Source organism: Felis catus, chromosome D1 (assembly GCF_018350175.1).
Source record: "Felis catus isolate Fca126 chromosome D1, F.catus_Fca126_mat1.0, whole genome shotgun sequence".
NCBI lineage: Eukaryota > Metazoa > Chordata > Mammalia > Carnivora > Felidae > Felis > Felis catus.
The window spans coordinates 67,607,788-67,628,026 of NC_058377.1; the positions used below are offsets into that span (position 1 = coordinate 67,607,788).

General features: G+C 47.6%; 1 long non-coding RNA gene across 1 annotated transcript; it reads right to left on the reverse strand.

The window, feature by feature from the left end:
- Positions 1–3,473: 3,473 nt before the first annotated feature.
- On the reverse strand, positions 3,474–19,473 carry LOC109492001. The gene is made up of 4 exons (XR_006586368.1): positions 18,818–19,473; positions 18,434–18,563; positions 17,362–17,432; positions 3,474–5,129 (listed from the first exon to the last, which is right to left on the reverse strand). It is a non-coding gene; the product is annotated as an uncharacterized LOC109492001 (long non-coding RNA).
- Positions 19,474–20,239: the final 766 nt, after the last annotated feature.

Genomic DNA, 20,239 nt, shown 5'->3' on the forward strand with positions numbered 1-20,239 from the left:
GATTTAATGTAATGGAGGCTCTTAATATAGTAATTTCACTTTCTCACTTGAAGATTTCTCTTTTTTTCCCCCGGGATCCTTTTAAGGTTTCCATTTCTTTAAACAGAGACAGGGTGGCTTTCCCCCTCCACCCATCTCCAAGAAACTATAGTAGCTAAATTCTGTCTCAAACATGTGTTTTACTATAGGATACTAGAATTCTTCCTTTATCTTGAATTCAGAAAACTTCTAACTCCAGTACTGTTTAAACACTGCCTTTGGCATGGCTCAGATGGCAGGGAGTGTTGGCTTCTGTGGGGACGGATTAGCCCTGCCGTTCACTGCAAAGCTGAGACACATCTGCTTAGGGTTTGCTGATTTCTTCCACTAGGACTCATGTCGGGCTTCGGTAGCCGTCGGGCTGGAAAGGAAAGAGCAAAGACAGGCTGAGATGGTAAAGCTGATAGCAAAGTGGGAGCAGCCTTGAGAAGAGGCGAGGTGAAGGATGGAGGCAGATACAGGATGCCTGTAAGCAGTTAATCTTGGGGCTCAGCCGGGAATCCCAGAGCTATCTGTGCCACAGCCCTAAAATCTAAGCCAGGGGCTAGAGTTCAAAAGAGGTCAGAAGCAGTAGTAAAAATCAGTAGCCGAAATAATCCTAGAGACTTAAAGTATTGCGAGGTAAGTACTAGAGTTAATGGGAGCTGGAGATTCAGAGAGGTATAGCAGTTTGTTCAAGGTCACACAGCCTTGAAGTGCCATCATATCCCCCAACCCCCTTTCCCCGGGCTGGGCCCTGGCCCTGGAAGGGGGAACCAGGTGAGTCCAACCTCTTCACTGCCCATGTGTGAAAACAGACCCAGCGAGGAAAGAGGGCCTGCCTAAGGTCACGTAGCAAGGCAACGGCCCGGAGTTCTCTTCTGTATCCTACACTCTTTCTATTATGATGCCTGGATTTCCACTTTAACAGACTGAATCCAATCCAACAGCTTTTCTGGAGCTACCGCCCCTGCCCCTGGTGTTCTTATTTCGGTGCTCCCAGCCTTCATCACCATGGATGCCTCTCGTGTCATTTTCCCCTTCAGGCTCCATGCTTTGGAAAGTTTTATCTACCATACACTCTTCCCTTGCAGATAATAATAAATTTGTTTTCACAGATTTATTCACCAAAACCATATGTGTCTGCCAATCAGAGCTTCTGATCCATAAGAGATCATCACAGTTGGTATAAATATTGAGTTGATATAAATTGAAGCTTGTAGCTTCATTTAGTTTGGAGAGGAGGTGACTGAGAAAAGCATGTGCAAATTGCATGAGGCGCTTTAGAATTTTTAAAATAGCACACAGAGCTCTGCGACGGCTACAAGTGTGGAGGTAGGACAGGGCCCTGAGACCCCAGCGGACAGTGGAGTTCCTGGATCCCTGTGCTAGAAGGTGCCTAAAGGCAAAAGGTCCTCCAGCCAGACACCGAGCCACCCATCCCTGGGTTCCAGGTGTCCGTGGGAGCACTGGGGCGGGACCAGATGGCTTCTCATTTAAGGGGAAATGGGCAGGGCTCTCCATCCACGGCCCCTCTTAACGTTGCTTAACTTCCACCACTAGTGCTCTATTCTTTTGATTCTTGAAGCAGATACACTTGGGAAGGCAGGCAAGTGGGCACAATTTAAACTGCGATGAGCTGTTTACTCCAAGTTACCACCCAAGCCCTTTGTAGGCCTGACAGTTCACCAGATGATCAAGGGTCCCAACAAAGCCTCTGAGGGCCTCTGGGAATGGTCCCCAGTTCTCCTGACCCGTCTCTGTGGGCATGACGTATCCGGGGCTAACAAAGGGCTAGACGACCAGGTCAGCTGCTGGCACCTCCACTCGGTATCCCATTCCTAGGCTGGACGTGCTGACATCACAGAGCAGCCTCAGCTGGAGGGTCAGGGCCTGATGTGAGATGGAGACACTGTGATTTCCAAACCACACCTGGTTATTCCTCATGTGCTAGCCACAGGGCACACAGCTTCCAGACCTTGTGGCAGCCTCGGGGTTTATCCAGCTTGCCTCCAAGATGCTGTTGGCAGGAGTGTAGGCCTGGGGCTGGGCTCAAATAAGGGGCAGAAAACTGATCTCCATGGAGATGGGAGAGCTAGAGGTGCCAGGGAGCCCAACGCTGTCTCCACCGCAGCCCTGTGGCTAAGGCCCTTTTCCCGCCCGATCTTCTGTAGACTTTCTATTGCTCTCCTCACACCCTCCCGGGATCTTCATAGTGGATCTTGGGCATCATGAGGCGGTCAGACCCTCCAGGAAGGAGGACGTAGCCCATGGAGCTAGGTGCGAATGAGATGAAATCGGCCATGACCCTGCCTCAAGGGACCCTCTGTGAGGGGCTGCACATTCTGAAGCTAGAAACCACATTATCTTTTTTTTTTTTTCTGACAAAAAAGGTAAGATATGGCAGATAAATTTTGCCTTCTTAGGTAGATATATCTATTATATAAATGTGCATTTAAAAATACATGTTTTAGTTATTTAATCTTTTTTTTTTTTTTTTTTTTTTTCTGAGAGACAGAGAGAGTGTGAGCAGGGGAGGGTCAGAGAGAGAGAGAGGGAGATACAGAATCCGAAGCAGGCTCCAGGCCCTGAGTTGTCAGCACAGAGCCCAACACAGGACTTGAACTCACAAAATGTGAGATCATGACCTGAGATGAAGTCAAATGCTTGACCAACTGAGCCACCCAGGCACCCCTTTTAGTCTTTATTAAGGGAATCATAAGGGAACGTATGATCCTTTAAAGTAAGATTTAAATTAAAACACTTTTTAAAAAATTTATTTTTTATTAAAAAAAAATTTTTTTACATTTATTTATTTTTGAGAGAGCACAAGTGGGGAAGGGGTGGAGAGAGAATGAGACACAGAATCTGAAGTAGGCTCCAGGCTGCAAGCTGTCAGCACAGACCCCAACACAAGGCTCAAACTCACAAACCATGAGAGCATGACCTGAGCCGAAGTCAGACGCCTAACTGACTGAGCCACCCAGGCGCCCCAAAAATTTATTTAAAAAAATATTTATTTTGAGAGAGAGAGAGTGTGTGTGTGTGTGAGCGGGGGAGGGGCAGAGAGAGATAGGGAGAGAGAGAGAAACCCAAGCAGGCCTCATGCTGTCAGGAGCCCAGTGTGGGGCTCGATCTCATGAACTATACCGTGAGATCATGGCCTGAGCTGAAATCAAGAGTCGGATGTTTAACGGACTGAGTCACCAATGTGCCCCTAAATTAAAATACTTTAGGGGCACCTGGGTGACGCAGTCGGTTAAGCGTCCGACTTCAGCCAGGTCACGATCTCGCAGTCCGTGAGTTCGAGACCCGCGTCAGGCTCTGGGCTGATGGCTCAGAGCCTGGAGCCTGTTTCCGATTCTGTGTCTCCCTCTCTCTCAGCCCCTCCCCTGTTCATGCTCTGTCTCTCTCTGTCCCAAAAATAAATAAATGTTGAAAAAAAAAATTTAAAATACTTTAAAGCTTTTTATTTAATAGTAGTGACTGGGAAACTTAATTGAGGATTCAGGTTAAGGTGACAGAACAATTTTGAGACAAGTCATTGAAAATCCATAACAAGACGGAATAATGAGTAAAAAACAAAATCCTTGCCTTTTAACAAACACCATAGAAAAGCGCCAGTTTATTTCTAGATAGTCTGGTCTGAGATTCTTAATTGTTTTTTAAAAGGTAGCATATTATAACAGGAAAACATAAATAACTAAAAAATAATGGTAATAAATACAACAAACCCTTATAGGAAAGAGCCTTGATCCAAACTGAATTGTCAGGGAGCCTTCAGACTGAGCTTATTACATGCATTTTTCCAGCAGTTTTAAATGAGGTCAGGCTCCAGTGGGCCTGGAGACCTGTTTTGAGGGATATATCAACACCGATCAAGCCGTGAATCCTGTGCCTTTGCACCTCTAATTGTTTGGGTTTCTTCCAGTCCCAAAGGCAGTAATTCAAATGTCTTTGACTTCTTAAGCCATCCTGATTTCCAGATTTTCACTGCATCTCTTTTTATAAAGCCTAGAACCTGAAATTGCCTTCAACAGATTTTTCTTCTCTTTAAACTCCTAAAAATACTGCTTCTGGGCAAGCAGTGAGACTGTGCCCTCCTTCAAACCAATCTGCAGGGCCAAGGTCAAGGTGGGTGATGCAGGAGGAATGGTCACCTTTGACATGCGGAGGACTACCATCAGAGCTGGCATTAGGGGACGGTGGGCCGGGATCAAAGGACCCCATAGAAAGGAGCCCCAGGTCTGTAGCTCTAAAGCTTCTGACAATTCAAGCTGCCGTATTAAAGTTTGTGTAAAGAGGTCAGAAAGGGCCTTTCTTCTCTTAAAACCTCAAGATTGCTTTCTAAACTTCTGTGTCACCTGGGAGGTGTCCTCAAGTGACTCCCACAAATAGCCCAGACCCATTCTTTCCTCAGTAACATTTTCCTCACTTTGAGTTGATTGACAGCAGTCTTGTTGCCCTGGACACAGCTGATTGGACAAGCGGGAAGCCACACCCCCGGGTGTGCGCCATTAGCATGACCGTGCGATAGGAATCCTGCCTATTGGATAGTGATGAACCAACTCAATCAAACCTTCACTTACGGAAAGAGTATAAATGCAAGATACACACAAGGGAGTGGAGTTTGCTCGAACTCAAGTTACATGCTGGGTGACAATGAGCTGCAGTTCTGGCTGTCTACCAGAAGTGCCGGTCCCAGGTCCACGCAGGGTGAGGAAGGAGGACGTCCCATGATTCCAGGCTGTGTTAGTTTCCTGTTGCTGCTGTAACTAATTAGCACAAAATCAGTGGCTTAAAACAACACAAATATGGGTTTTGGGGGTTAGAAGTCTAAAATCAAAATGTCAACAGGGGTATGTTCTTTCTGGAGGCTTCAGTAGAGAATTTAGATCCTTACCTTTTTTAGCTGAGGCCATTTGCACTCTTGAGCTTGTGGCCCTTCTTGAATCACTCCAATCTCTTGTTTCTGTGTCACATCTCCTCCTACTGTGTTTTCTACCCTTCTGACTCCCTTTTATAAAGACTCTTGTGATGCCATTTGGCCCACCTGGATAACCCAGCACGATCTTCCCATCTCAAGATTCTTCATCACATCTGCAAAGTCCCTTTTGCCATAGAAGGTAACATTCACAGGATTAGGACGTGGAGATCTTTGGGGGGCCATTGTTCAGCTACCATACCTGCTTTGTATATTCTTTCAGTAAGTCTGAATTTCTTGTAATCATCTACACAACTCTATACATTTGGGCTTCAATATCCACCCTGCTCACAGTCCCTGGCAGGGATAATGCAAGTACCTTGGCAATAATAAATAGTTGGTGAATAGCTGATCTATTTTCTGGTTGGTGACCTATTGGGTAATGACCCATTGACTTACCATTGCCAGCCAGTGACTCATTGACTTCTAGAGAACCTGGATGAGATTGCACAGGAACAGTGGCCAATTGAGAGAGGGCTGTTTAAACTAAAAGTCATCTAGAATCAGGATTGATGGCTGATTGATGCACACGGCAGTGGAGGGCATGCACAGTGTGTGTAAGCAGAGGAAGATGGTTGATCAATAGAAGAATTGAATGGAAACAGAATTAGAGAGATCATATGACCTGACAGAGACTGAGATGTCCTCAGGCCTGGGCCCTGTGGGGGTCTGGCTGTGCTTTCTACCCTGTCTCTTTAGTCTAACGTCCCTCTGTGTCACTGCAGTAAACTGCATCTCTGTTCTTAAGCCACAGTGGCACTTGATTCTTTGCAATGAAAACAGCTCCAATAAGAAGACTCTTTTTTGCTTGACTTCTTAAAAAGGTGACTCACGCAACCCTTTAAACCAAAGACCCTGTGTTCAAGAGGGGTTGTCGAGAATTCGAGAAGAGCAATGAGGAGGTGGGGTATTGACCCCGTGGCCTCCTTATATCCCAGGTACTTTAGCTCTATGCCCTGGTGGTCCTCACTTCCCCACAGCTAGAACTAGAGAAGCTCTGAGGGAAGACCGCGGTTCTCCCACCCTGAACAGGATGAGGGGTTACTTGACAATTTTTTCAGGGTTGGGTTGCTGAGGAAAACAAAACAAAACAAAACAAAACAAAACAAAACAAAACAAAACAAAACTATTCTCACATTCCTACCCTTACCATATTACCTCAGTCTACAGGTCTGGATTTGATTTCTGCCTCAGTTTCCCTGCACTGAACTCCATTTCCTCACCCTGAATTCTCCCCATCCTACTCTCTCCCTGGGTTGGCTGTCCCTTGCTTTACCCCCAGAAAGTGGTTGAGGCCAGGCTGTGACTGAGCCATCACTCAGAACCATATTACCAAAGCACCTTCTGCTGTCTGGACTCACACCCGTTGGGTACTGGCACCTGCTTCTGCCACGCCCAAGCCGGCCTGTCCTCTGGACATCATGACGTGTGCCTTCCAACCTCCCAGAACCCTGCCGCCTCTGTCCCTACCTCCCCAGGATATAGGGTACTTCAGAAAGCACCTGGAAATCCCAGAACCGTAGACTAATGAGATGATTTTTGTTCAGCGGCATGTGTTCTGTGCAACCAAGTATTAATAGGGTCTCTGCTGCCTCCATGGCTTTAGTTGTCAGGGAAAAATTGAAGACCAAAACTGCTGAGGAGCTGACTGGTGATTTAATTTTCTCTAATTTTTCTACCTCTAGGGAAACTGTCAACTTAATTAGAAGCCAGACCTCTCAACTCTGCTGCAAAGTGTGAGTGGTTGCCCTGGGTTTGCAGGCCTACTGGCTCAGCTGGGAGGTCTCAGACACTGGGTCCTGTGGGACAAAGCCACCGGGGGGAGGGGGTCCTGAGACAGTTGCCCCTGCTGCCCGGCATGTTGCAGGGAAATCCTGCTTTGACAGTCCTGCTAGGTTCGAATCTGCTCTCAGGTCACCCTGTCAGAAGCTGTTCCTCCTGGGTCTGTTTCCCTCCCGCCAGCAGCCGTTTCTACTGTGGAGCTGGCATTGTTTCTCCTTAATTCTTGGGGTACCAGGCAAGACCTGGGTGTACAGAGAGAACCCCAAGGTGCAATACATTGGTTTCCTAAGCGCTGGACATAGCGCTAAAAGGCTGGCAGTAGGCTCTGCAGCCCGAGACAGGGTTCAGTCTGCAGCATTTCCCAAGCTTATTTGGTCTTGCAACACTCCGGTTTTAGAGCACTGATTAACATCTCCCTCAAATAGTGTTCAGTGGAACACGTGTTAAGAAAATGTTATTCTATTATAAGATTTATCACACTGTATTGCAATGATTTATTTGCATGTCTCCCTTTTCCACCAGGCTACGATTTCCTAAAGGGCAAGAAACGTATCTTATTCATCTTCTTAGCTCCGGCATCTAGTAAAGTGCTCCTTCATGGAGTTGGTCCCCTACCCAGCTCATGTCAAGGTCACCAACAATCTTCACTGCATTCAAATCCCTGGTAACATTTGGCATTCCCTCCTTCTCGAAACACCCTGGTCTCTTAGCTCCTGTGACACCGTACCCCCCTGGTTTTCTTCCACAAGGCCAGCAACGCCTTTGCAGTCCCCCTACAGAATCCTTCTCCCTACCTGTTAAAAAATATTGCAGTGCCCAGGGCTCCATCCCTGAACAGTTCCTTTGCTCTGGCTACACTCTTTTCCTCGGTGACCCTGAGCAGATCCACAGCATGAAGCACTTTCTATAAGCCAGTGGTTATCATGCATATATCTCTCCATGTGATCTTTCTCTTGAGCTCTAGACTCCCATGTGACATCTGGTCTTAGATGTCAGTGTTTGACAAATCTCAAACAAAACTCTTGATTTTACCCAGCAAACCTGTTTATCTCCTGGTCCTCCCTACAGTAGTAAGTAGCATCACCAGCCACCAACTGCTCACATCTCTGAAATCTGAAAACCATCCCACTTCTTTACCTTCCTTTTCAGTCCCTCAGGACAATCCTACTAGTACTACCACTATAATCGTTCGGAATATTGTTGTTATTATTATTATCGGATATTCACTCCCCTCCCCCTCTATCCGTAGAATATACTCCCCATACACCTCATTGATATTGGACTCGGGTAGGTGACTTGCTTTGGCCATTGGGATGTTAGCAACCGTGTCCAGAGCTGAGACCCTAACTGTATTTGAAAAAACATAGTTTGGTACTTACATCCTGTTGGTTATCAATATGTTACCTCTCAGTCCAAGTTCACCGTTCGTTGCCTGATCTATAGAAGTGGATAAGGGTCTTTTACATCTGTTGCCTTTGCCAGCTGACATGATGTTAAGTTTTGTCACTAGAGGGAGCTGGAGGTGTCTGACTCCCTCTGTATACCTGCCGACCAGCCTGCAATGCCCTGCTCCCCAGAGGGGGTTCTGGCTTGCCTGACAACTTATGGAGCAGCTCTGGCTTAGCAGCCCAACAAACTTGTCTTCCATCACATCTCTCCTCAACTATCCCCATAGCCTCTGAACTCGTCTCTTTTCTTCCATTCTTGCTATCCTGCAACACATTGTGATTCCAGCTGATTCATGATGTTATCATACATGACGTTTTAATATATATCAGGTTCTGTTTAGACTCATTTATCCTATTCTAGCACATGCTCTATCACTTATTTGATTTGGAGCCCTTGCCACAATATTTTAATTATGATATCTTTATTAAATATCCTCCCACCTGGTAAGGCAGGCCCTCCTCACTGCTCTTCAACACATTTTTTTTGTTCAACTACTCTTCCTGTTCACTCTTCCAGATAAATTTTAGAAGAATCATTTTGTCATGTTCCCCCAAACCCTCCAATATTACAGATTCCTTTGGGAAAATGAACATCTTTATACTATTGAGGTTTTCCATCTAAGAGATTGACACATCTATATTTAGTTATCTTTTTTTCAATAAAGCTTTCTGAGGTTCATTCTGTTGGTCCTGCACTTTCTTTGTGAAGATTATTTGTGGGCATTTATTGCTTTTATTGCTATTACAAACAGGATTCTTTACTTTTCTATTATAGCCTTTAAATGATTACTGTTGTTATATAGAAAAGTTGTTGATTTTTGCATGTTTATTCTGCAATGAATTATTTTATTGAATTCTCCTTGCTAATTCCATGTGTTTTCAATAGATTCTCTTGAGTTCTTTGGGGTATGAAATCATACTGAGTGTAAATAATGTTTTTCCTCCTCCTTTCCAATAATTTACCTCATACTGATGTTTGGTATCTTACTATGCCAACCAGAACTTCTAGTTGTTACATGATACATGATATCATGATACAATGTTACATGATAATGGTATTCTGGAAAATGTTTGCATTCATATGTAAAACATGAACATTGACCCTTGTCTCACACATTCCTATAAAAGCTAACTCAAGACGAATCTTAGGCTCAAATATAGAGTTTTAGCTCTTAAGAAGAAAGCACAGGAAAAATAATATTCATGTCTTTGGGCTAGGCAATGATTTTTTAGGACACACAAAAAAGCATGAATCGTAAAAGAAAAAGTGTAAATTAGACTTCATCAAAATCAAAACTTTCGCTTTTTGCAAGACATTCTTCAGAAAATGAAAAGACAAGCCACCAAGGGGGAGAAAATATTGCAAAACACAAATCTGATAGAGAATTTGTATCCAGAGTATATAAAAAACCCTCACAGCCCAATAATAATAAGATAAACAGCTGTAGAAAAAAATAACTAGATGAAGAGTTTGAACAGACCCTTCACCAAACAATTTTGGTGGCAAATAGACACATGAAAAGATGCTCAGCCTTATCCGTTATCAGAGAAATAAAAATTAAAACCAAACCAAGAGACTACATCTACTAGTCAGCTCAAATGAAAAGGCTGATCATATCGAGCGTTAGTGCAGAAGGGTACAGAGCACGGGACTCTCATGTGGTGTTGGTGGGAATGCAAAACAGGACGGCACTTTGGAAAACAGCTTGGTAGTTTCTCTGGAGTTCAATATTGACTAATTATGACCCAACGTTCCTACTCCTAGATATTTACCCAATAAAAATAAACATATGTTCATACAAAAACCTTTACGCAAGTGCTCATAGAAGCTTCCTGCCTGATAGTCTGAAGCTGAAAACATCCCCATGTCTATCAACCGTTGGCCTGTGAAACAACTTCTGGCACACGCATACAGTGGAATCGTGCTCGGGCAGCCACGTGGATGGATTGCAGAAGTCGAACGCTAAGTGAAAGGAGCAGGCCACCATATGATTTCGCCATATGACATTCTGGAAGAGGCCACCCTACAGACACAGATCAGAAAAATGGTTGCCAGGGCTGGGGTTAGGGAGAGAATTGACTCCAAATGAGCTTGAGGGAAGCTTTTGGGGTGATGGACATAGTTTATACATTGAATGTCGTGGTGCTTAAGTAACTATATAGATTTGCTAATAGTCATCAAATTGTAAATTTTAAAGAGGTACATTTTAGCATATGCAAACTAAATCTCAACAAATCTGACATTTATTTATTTATTTATTTATATTTTTTGTTTTAGAGACAGAGAGAGCATGCATAGGGGGAAGAGCAGAGGGACAGAGAGAGAGGATCTCAAGCAGGCTCCACGCTCAGCACAGAGCCTGATGCAAGACTTGATCCCGTGACTATGGAATCATAGAACTGAGCTGAAATCAAGAGTCAGGTGCTCAACTGACCGAGCCACCCAGGCACCCCAACAAATCTGACTTTTAGAGAAGATATGGATGCATAGGCCAAAAAAAAAAAAAATGGTAGCATTAGCTACAATCTTTGTTTTACTCTTAGTTTTAATAGTGATGCCAATATGTATTATTTTGGCAACAAGTTTGAAAACCAGAGACATATTCTTTGTTAGGTTAAGGAACTAGCCTTCTGCATCACTAAGATTTCTTAGCTGTTCATAACAGAAACTGATGCTGGAGGATTTCAGTGGAGAAGAAATTTTGATGGGACCCTGGATAGCTCAGAGAATCACCACAAGGTCAAGAACGGATGGAACCTGGGCAGTGGTCACCATGGCCCAGATGCCCCGGAAGACAGGTGTGGCCATGGCCATCTTGGATGTGAGATGCCACAGCTTGAGACGCCAGCACTGTTGGCCCCTGGAACCCAGATACAGCAACTGCACTGCTGTCCCTGCAAACCCATGTTACTGCTGTTACTGGAGCCATCATACAAAATCCTCTGCATTTAATGAAACCAAATTAAAAATAAAAAACTCTCTGCTGCCTCTTTTCTTTGCTCCATCATCTGAGTGTAGGCCGAGTGCCTCACTGTTGCTGCAGGGGTGGGGCCAGCGCCTGGAAGAGTGAGCGTCTGGCATTTTCTCCATTTTCATACTCGGAGATAGCTCTGTCTCTCACCCAAATCCAGAAAGTGAGAAATTTCCCAAACATAGGGAGAGGGTTCAGATGTGGAGTGCCAGCCCACTAACCACCCCCATCCCAACAAATGTCCACTTGTCCCATCTATTCCTGGTATTTTAGAGAATGTCCCCTTTGGGAATTGATGTTGAATTTTCATAAATGATTTTCCTGCTCCTAGTGAGATAATCATATGGTTTGTCTTATTTGACCCTTTGATGTGTTCTATAAACAGATTTACTAATATTAAAACAGGTTTGCATTCTTCGGGTAAACCCTACTTGGTTGTGCTAAATTATTCTTTTAATATACTGTTGAATTCAATTTGCTGGCATTTTGTCTAGAATTTTCACATCTATATTCCTGAGTGAGATTGGTCCTGTTTTCTTTTATGCTGTCTCTTTGTCAGCTTCAATGACATTCTGGACTCTTCCTCTCAGGGATTTCATGCCCCCTGATTGGGATTTGAGCCCTGAAATCTTCTTCATAAACCGCAGGCTTTACGACAACTCACATGGCTCATCAAGGGTTAGGAAATTACGGGGATAGACACAGATATGATGGGAAGTCCAGATGCCTAAGGCATCCCTTAAATTACTCTGGGACATTTACTGAGGGCAGACCATGTGCCTGCTGCTGAATTATTTAACCTGACGCTTAAATAAGCTTCTCCTCTGTGGGTAGAATTCAGATGACATGTGAAAATCATCTGGAAATAAGAACATGTGAGAGGAGATGCAAGGCCATCTCATCTACCTGTGTGTTTTTGTTTTTTTTTGGTGGGGGACATGAAGCTCAGAGAAGGGAAGAGTGTTGCCCAAGGTACAGACCCCAGTTTCCCTGACTCTGTCCTTTGTTCTTCCAAAGACTCTACTTCATAGACAGTGCAGCTAAAAAATACAGGTTCAGACCCTGGTGAAAACATCGTCACCAGCAAGGGCCGGCAAACGGAAAGCCTTAGCCCAGCTGGTATTGATGGGCTCCATACACAGGCCCCTGCCATCCTGCCCACCCGAACCGGTCCTGTCCAAACATGAGGACAAGGAGCATCAAATATACTCCAAAGATTACGTCAGGGGTTTGGAGCCAGGCTGCCTGGAGGCAAACACTGCTTCCACCTCGTCGCAGCTGTGAGACCTGGGATTCCGTCGCCTCCGTTCTTCATCTGTGAAATGGGGTATGAGAGTGCTTACAGTCCAACCTGGCCCGGGCTCCGAGCAAGCCCTCGGGTTATTTCTATAAGGAGCCGGCTTCGTGCCACGCCTGTGCCCGCGAGTGAGGCTACGGAGAGAACTCGGACTCAAAACAATGTATTATTGCAGTGCCAACACCTGCTCAAAATACGTGACTTTTGCTCACAGGGATGGCATCTTTAGAAAACCCTATCTCTGATTTTTCTCCTGAAGCTCCCGAAGTATGTAATAGGACAAAAAGAGCTTTGAATAATGATCAGAAAATTTCCTCGGCCTCTTCTCCAGGTTCTTTGATTTTTGCAGAGACACTCTGGGGATTTCCCAACTGTGTCGCCTCTCCCGCTGCTCATGGCCCAGGGGATGTCTGGCAGCTGGTGGCCAGTGCCCAGAGGCTGAAGTCACAGGCTGGGCGCCTACAAATGTCTCCTGGCCACTCAGATCCCTATTCCCGCTTTAGGAAGGGGGTGTTCTCGTCTGTGGTGTTCACCCCACTCCCACACACTCATGCCATGCCTGGGAGCTTGGCTGTGCTCTCCGGGCCAGTGGCTACTGCTGTTTCACCGTAGAGGCATCTGCACAGCTTTGCCTGGGGTCTGCGCCTTGCATCTATGTCCCCAGCTCTAGCGTCCCCATGGTCTAGCCCTTGTTACTTTTTAGAACACATAACAGACCAGGGACAGACGCTGTTCCACGGCAGAGTTCTGCAAACAGCCTGAGTTCATAACAGCCTTGGCCTAGAGCGGGCTGATGCCACGGGCGACAGAGGGTCCTCCGATGGCACTTCCGGAGATGCTCTGAAGGCAGAGCTCTGCCTTCACCTTGACCGTCACCCACTCTGGGTCTTGGTTTCCTCAGCTGGGCAATGAAAGCCCTTCCTATAGCACTCATCTCCCTGGTCTAGTGGGCTTTAAAACAGGGTAAGTGAAGTCAGAGGTCTTTGGACAGTGGAAAGCTGTCGTGAGTAAGGCAGTCGTATGTGTTGAGGTGTTTAACTGACATCCAATATGAGAAGACATCTTTATCAACAATAGAATAGAAACAGTCTGAACCCCACTTAAAGGAGGGGCTACAGGGGTGTCCCCAGGCACGCCCCAGAGGAATTACAGCTGGGCTTTACAGGGACGAAATTCATCGGAGACTCCTGTCTATCTCTGTCTGGGGCCATGTGCCTCTGTCTGTTCCATTTTTGTCTCTGTAAACCAGTTCGTTCTCCAAGGCTCACAGGTGTACTCCCAAAATGCAGCTACAAAATTCAGCCCTGCCCCGCATCAGGGCAGCATGGGCCTGGCTTTTCCTAACCTACAGTTACAGTGCCCATCACCAGGTGGCTGATTCCGTCCTCGTGGCCTAAGACGGGCCTGGCGGGGTGTCCAGCCTTAGCCCAATCAGGACTCTGTGTCCAGTAGGGCCCCCTGTTACCTAGAACTGACATCAGCGTGTGGCAGGTAGGTTCTCCGAGACCGAGGGAGAGGCTGGCACACCCTTGCTGGAGCTCAGACATCCATCTCTTTCATTTCACAAATGGGTAAAACAGGGGTGCTTGGGGGGCTCAGTTGCTTGAGTGTCCCACTCTCGATTTCGGCTCAGGTCATGATCTCAGGGTTCACAAGTTTGAGTCCCATGCTGGGCTCCACACTGATAGCACGCCAGGCCCTCTTGGGATTCTTTCTCTCTCCCTCTCTTTCTGCTCCTCTCCCGCTTGTGTTCTCTCTCTTTCTCCCTTTCTCTCTCAAAATAAATGAATAAACTTAAAAAAAAAAACCAAATGAGTAAAACAAATGAGGGAGTGAAAATGATTAGTGCACTATTACTCAGAGAAGGGCAACGTAGGCTTGCATTCAGGCCTCCCCACCCATAATACGGACTTTTTCCATGATATCCCTCCTGCCCTTTTCTGTTTCAGACTCAGACAAGTGTTCGTGTTAGGTGGCCTTGCTCTCTAATAAAGAAATGGAAATCAAAACAACACCCCTGTGAAGCCAGGCTGGCCATGTGGGCAAGTTAATGTCGGTGGGAAGGGCTGTCTTCTATGGCTAAGCCTCTGAAGCAGGGCTGTGGGCCTCACTCTGAATGAAGCCTGCGGGGTCGAGGCGAGGCACCAAATGGGGCCGATGTGGCGCCTCTGCTCACACTCACTAGACCTGGGCAGACCACTCACAGACGTCAGCCCTAGAAGGCGTCCTGGAACAGGCCTCCTGCCTCCCAGTCCCACTCCTCGTATGGTGACAGAGAGCCCAGATCACATCCCATACCCACACTCTCCTGGATGCACCAGAGAAGGGAACGTTTATTTTGAGAAACGTTGGTGCCAGGCTCTTTGGGGATATATGGTGCTAGGCTCTTTGGGGATATAATGGTGAGCAATCAGGCCGTGTCTCTGCCCTGAGGGGGCTTGTGGCCTGAGCACCTTGTGTACGTGCTGTGAAAGGAAGGAAGGGGCAGGGACCACAGGAGCACGGGAGGGCTCTGGCCCTGGTGGGGTGGGGGGGCAGCAGGGGCCACCCGCCGTGAAGAGGGACACCTGGGCTGAGGTCTGCAGGATGCATTAGGATGGTCACTAACATTTCCAAACACTCACAACGTGCCTGGTACTGTGGCCTACACACAGTGCCTCATGTATGCCTGCAGCACTGGAGTGCACCCCATTTTACAGATGAGGAGACTGAGGTGTGGAGAGCTTTAGTAAGTTGCCCAAAGCTACACAGGTTTTAAAAAAAAAAAAAAAAGGTGCTGGAGCTGGAGGCTGGAATCCTGAGGGTCTGACTACAGGTCCTGTGTGTGGAACCACTGACCACAGCAGACATTAGCAGGTGGGGGAAGAACAGGGGAGGTCCCTGGGGGAGACCCGGTAGAGAGGCCAGCCCTGGCTGCAGCACAGTGAGTGAGGCACAGCCCGGAGCAGGCTAAGACCCGAGGCCTTGTAGGGCCTTGGGAGCCATATTAGGAATTGTATTCTTATCTGGAACACAATAGGTCAGAAGACACTGAATAAACTGAAGGACAGAAAACACATGATCAGAACTGTATTTTTAAAGCATTTTTTTTAACGTTTATTCATTTTTGAGAGACAGAGTGTGAATGGGAGAGAGGCCGAGAGAGGGGGAGACACAGAATCTGAAGCAGGCTTCAGGCTCCATGCTGTCAGCACAGAGCCTGACCCGGGGCTCGAACTCATGAACTGCCAGATCATGACCTGAGCCGAAGTCAGACGCTCAACCAACTGAGCCACCCAGGTGCCCCAGAACTATATTTTTAAAAGACCATTCTATGTGGGGCACCCGGATTGCAACCCCGGTTGACAGTCTGACTTCAACTCAGGTCATGATCTTGCAGTTCGTGACTCTAGCCCCACTTCAGGCTCTCCGCTGTCAGCACAGAGCTCACTTTGGATCCTCTGTCCCCCTCTCTCTGTGCCCCTCCCCTGCTCATGCTCTCTCTCTCAAAAATAGATAAGCATTAAAAAAAAAAGACTATTCCGTGTCCAGTATGGAGATCAGATTGAAGGGGCAGGAGTACATATGAGGAGACAAAGTCAGGGGTCACCGCAGGGTCCCAGAGAAGGGGTGCTGGCAGCTTGAGGGAGGGGCCAGTGAAGAAAGAGGGAAGTGGGAAGGGGCCTGGGAAAGCTCTTGACAGTGGTTGGTGAAGAGGGGGCTGCAGAAGAGCGTGGTATCAAGGGGACGCCTCAGATTCTGGCTTGTACCACAAGATGGAGAGGGGCCTGCCACTGAGATGGAAGACACTGGAAGGATGTGCTTATTTTCTGCATTCGTCCACACTTTTGTGTAAGTATGGCACTTAAATTCTAAGGACAATTTTACTTGGAAGATATTTAAGAATAGCCGTGTGTAAGGCAGTGGTTTGATGCCTCTTGGGAAAAGACAAAATGGCAGCCTTGTCTTTCCTGCCACTCATGGACCCTGCAATGGCACGAGGAAAATGACATTGAGGATGGCACCAGAGCCCACCCTCAGCGGAGTAAAGGGAATGGGTTCTCAGCAGCCTTTCTGGAGACAAAGTCTCATGCCTGGATTTCCAAGCTCACTTTGCAGGAAATTCATAGTGTGTCCTAGAATTCCACATTCCCCGGAACCCGGGTTTTCCCAGGGAAGCCTGAGTACGGGGGACACCCATGTAACCATTGCAAAGTAGCAGGTGCAGAGCGGTACCACGGAGAGTCCCGGGGAAGCGCTGCAAAGTTCCACCGCCTGCCCCTGGAGCTGGGAAGAGATTCGGAAGTGGAGGACAAGGAAGCAGTCACTAGAGACTGCTTCAAGCAATAGGGAGAGAGCAGCCCTTCAAGCAATAGGGAGAGAGCAGCCCTTCAAGCAATAGGGAGAATCCCCCCCACTCCTACCAGCACACACAGCTCTGTCATCCCATCTAAAATCTCTTCCTCCGGCAGAGATGCTCGCCTCACAGGCAAGGCATTTAGTGAAGCAGGTTTACTAGCCATGGTGGGGCCTGTCCAGAGGCCCCTTTGGGACCCGGGCACTCGTTCCCCCAGGTGCCAGGGGTGAAGGTTGCTGACGGCTCACAGTCTAGACCCCCCTGAAACTGCCCTCCACCTCCTCACTGCTGCACGCAGGCCCTGTGCTCTTCTGGAGGCAGCCTTGCCTGATTCCAGACAACCCTGAAGGCCAGCCTGGCCGCAGAGCTCCATGGGGAATGGGTCCCTGTTGTGACTGCCTCTCAGTTCAGCTTCTCCCTTGGCCCCATCCCGCTTTTCTTACTCAGAGAATATCCCTGAAAAACCCCAGCCTCCGGATTTCCACCTCCCTCTCAGAGTCTGTCTCCAGGGGAGTCTGACTTACCGCACCGATGGCTTCATAACGTGGCGTTTCGGCTTTGTTCATGTAAAAGAATTCCCCTGCTTGTGTGTTTCCTGTTGGGGTGTGTCACAAGGGAGGTTCCCTTGAGATTCTGGAGGGTAAAAGGGAGGCCGAGCCCGGCTCCGTAGCTAATGTGCTGACTCAGCTCCTTGCATGAAGCAGCAGCTGGGCCAGACGCGTGAGTTTAGCTAAGTGATGAGGAGCCCGGCCTCGACATGGCTTCCACTCCACCAAGGTCAGGGGCAACAGGAATGGACACAGCTTCCAGGCTGTCCTTGTGGGGTCCCTGCTCGTGCCTGTGGGGCTCCAGCCTGCTGGTGATCTTTGCTTCCTGACTTCCCTACGGCCTTCAAGCTCCAGTATCGGATGCACAGACATCTGTACAGGGGCCATTTTTGATCCATTCCCACGATGCGTGGGTCAGCTCCCTGCAAGCCATTCCTTGATATCCCAATCTCTTTTTCTAGAGATCTACTTGTTTTGCTTCACAGGTCCGACCCTGACTGACACAGACACACATTCTAATTAGGGGCAAGTTGAAGCTGCTGCATAGATTAGTGCAGAAGCAAATAGGGTCAGATTAGCTACAAAAATAGAAGCACGGCTGGCAATGTCTGCTCTTTGAAGAAAGACATGTGAGCAGTAGGTATGTCTACCCTGGTGCTGGGATAGGGAAGATGAGGCTGTCCCAGCCCAGAACGAACACGGAACAGATGGAGCAACAGACTCAGATAGTGTTGGAGGAGATCTTGCCCCAGCCTCCTGGTTTACGGCAGCACCAGCGTCTCACAGGGAGGGGCTGGTAGTGAAATCCTTACCTGGCACCTGCACAGGGTTATTGCCGGCACCATTTTTGGATGTGTGAACATATACAAACAACTCCGTTCATCCACTGTTTGCCTCACTTATTCTCAGCTCTTTTTCTTGTGGTCCATAAAAGGCCGAGTTTTAACGTCCCTGCTGACAGATGCAGTACACGGGTGTGGCTGACCAGGTGAGCCCCAACCTATACAGACTCCGGTCCAAGCTGAGTTCTTGTCCTGAGACATCTCACCTTATCTAAGGGCATCTGTTTTCAAGTCTTGTCTTTCCATCTTCTTTCAGGAAGCCGTTATTTTACTTTCCATCCTCCGAATGAGACTGGACGTTGCCCCTCGGAGTTTCCGTGGCTGCGAGTGATTTACCTGACATGGAAGGATGAATAAGAATGTTGGCATAAGCAAGCAGAGACAGAAAGTTACCAACTGAGTCATAAGAGGGGATAAAGAGTAAGAGCAACAAAAAGGAATAGGAAGGAGGAGGTTTATTAGCTAATGCTTGAACACACGATGGCCCCAGAGCAGAATTCTTAACGGATACTATGATTTTCACACATATTTTATCTGCAAAGCTGGAAAAGGCCTGTGAGAAGGGAATGTAAGACTCCAGAGCAGTTTACCTTTCAATTCTTCTCCTTAGAAGACCCATCCTTAGGCTCTTTGGCCCTAGGGCCTTCACTAGGGTTCCTTGCTGCTTTCTTCCCAAACCTCCCCTTCCTCTGAGCCTGGCCTAAGTACTTTGGAGCTGGTTCTCCCGGAAGCTGCGTTGTTTGGAGGGTGCGCATGAGCGGGGGCTCCCGAGGGCAGGGCCAGGGGCGGAGCCTCCCGAGGGCAGGGCCAGGGGCGGAGCCTCCCGAGGGCAGGGCCAGGGGCGGAGCCTCCCGGGGGCAGAGCCAGGAGGCCTTTCTTTTTCTGAGAACTCCAATTATTAGCATATTTGCCAACTTTGGTTAGCTAAAAAAAACGATCCCCCCAAAGATATTCACGTCTCAATCTCCGGAACCTGTGAATGTTACCTTCTATGGCGAAAAGGGGGCCGTTGCAGAGGGTATTAAGTTAAGGATCTTCAGATGGGGCGGTTGTCTTACGTTACCGGGTGGGCCCCGAGTGCAGTCACACGTATCCTTATGAGAGGGAAGCAGAGGGTGACTTGACACACACAGAGAAGACGATTTAAAATCGGAGCAGAGACTTGATGATGCTGGCCCCGGGGACTGGAGTGATGTGGCCACAGGCCAAGGAAGCTGCAGCCGCCAGAACATGGAAGAGGATTCTCCTTGGGCCTCTGAGAGAGACTACGCTCTGCCAACATCTTAATTCAGTGCCATGATACTGGTTTTTAAACTTGTGAACTCCAAACCTGTGAGAGAATAAATTTCTCTTTTCTTAAGACACAAAGTTTGTGGCTAATTTTCCACAGCAGCTCTGTGAATGTTTGCTGTAAAATGTCTCCTCTGTTAACACTTGGGGGGGGGGGGGAGAGGTTCTAGAGAAATGGGGAGGGGATGGGCCATAGTGAGTGGGGGTCTGGGTCCCTGGGCAGGTGGGGCTGCTGGGAGGGAACGACCCAGGATCACCAGGTGCAGTGATGCAGAATAGTCCGGAGGCTGTGGATTCAGACAAACTTAGGTTTATATCCTGGTTTTGCTTCTGATCTGTTATTCGATTTTTGGCACGTTATTTTAATGTTTTTGAGTTTCCTTCTCTGTCAAACAGAAAAAAAATAATACGTACCCTACTGGCTATTGGAAGATTTAATGAGACAAGGCAAGTCAAAAATAGTGCGGAGCACCTAGGACATCTAAATGCTAAATAAGAGATAACTCATGTGTGAGATTCAGGCATGGTTCTGGCAATCCTTACCTCCAGGAGGATAAATCCCTCTGGTCAGGCAGGGTGGCAGGTGCTGCTGAAGTGCACCTAATTCTCCACGTAGCCTGGGACACATCCACATGTCAGGATGTGTCCACGTAGGGGCAGAAACAGGGCTCAGGGCACTGGCACAGGGGGGTGGGATCTGGCTTGGGGAAGGAAGGTGGCCA